A 1304-nucleotide genomic window follows, 5' to 3' on the forward strand; every position below is an offset into this window, starting at 1 on the left:
AGCTTCTTTAATTTAGTATATTTAAATATATTTTTCCCGTGCAGTTCTTGAGGATTCCAGCCTTCGAAAAGCATTCCAGTGCAGTTCTTGAGGATTCCAGCCTTCAAAATGCATTCCAGTGCAGTTCTTGAGGATTCCAGCCTTTGAAAAGCATTCCAGTGCAGTTCTTGAGGATTCCAGCCTTCGAAATGCATTCCAGTGCAGTTCTTGAGGATTCCAGCCTTCGAAATGCATTCTAGTGCAGTTCTTGAGGATTCCAGCCTTCGAAAAGCATTCCAGTGCAGTTCTTGAGGATTCCAGCCTTCGAAATGCATTCCAGTGCAGTTCTTGAGGATTACAGTCTTTGAAATGCATTCCAGTGCAGTTCTTGAGGGTTCCAGTCTTTGAAATGCATTCTAGTGCAGTTCTTGAGGATTCCAGTCTTTGAAATGCATTCTAGTGCAATTCTTGAGGATTCCAGACTTCGAAATGCATTCCAGTGCAGTTCTTGAGGATTCCAGCCTTCGAAATGCATTCCAGTGCAGTTCTTGAGGATTCCAGCCTTTGAAAAGCATTCCAGTGCAGTTCTTGAGGATTCCAGCCTTCGAAATGCATTCCAGTGCAGTTCTTGAGGATTCCAGCCTTCGAAATGCATTCTAGTGCAGTTCTTGAGGATTCCAGCCTTCGAAAAGCATTCCAGTGCAGTTCTTGAGGATTCCAGCCTTCGAAATGCATTCCAGTGCAGTTCTTGAGGGTTCCAGTCTTTGAAATGCATTCTAGTGCAGTTCTTGAGGATTCCAGTCTTTGAAATGCATTCTAGTGCAATTCTTGAGGATTCCAGACTTCGAAATGCATTCCAGTGCAGTTCTTGAGGATTCCAGTCTTCAAAATGCATTCCAGTGCATTTCTTGAGGATTCCAGCCTTTGAAATGCATTCCAATGCAGTAGCAGTACTTGGGGCCCGAGGCTACTTCAGGTCAGGGGCCTTTTTAACAGACACGTACACATTTATCATATTTTGTTTTAGTACATGTTTCGATATGAACAGTAGTAGTTAGTGTCATGTTTCGGCAGGTTCTGCGTTTAATTTATATTGAAACGATTGTTATTTTCTGTTCTAATATAATTAAAATATGTACCTTAGTGAACGAAATAGAAAAAGTATGGTGAAATTGGTACACAAGAATATGAATTTAGTCAAACTTTCTGTGGGCTCTAGTTGGTAAGTCTGTAAAGTCCCCGCTACGCGGGTTTTCTGTGGTAGCAACCCGTTTTCTTTGCCTCGCCTAGGATTGCCGCTCCTGGAATAATGGGTCACGAAAACT

The sequence above is a fragment of the Macrobrachium rosenbergii genome, chromosome 27, assembly GCF_040412425.1.
Source record: "Macrobrachium rosenbergii isolate ZJJX-2024 chromosome 27, ASM4041242v1, whole genome shotgun sequence".
In the NCBI taxonomy this organism is placed as follows: Eukaryota; Metazoa; Arthropoda; class Malacostraca; order Decapoda; family Palaemonidae; genus Macrobrachium; species Macrobrachium rosenbergii.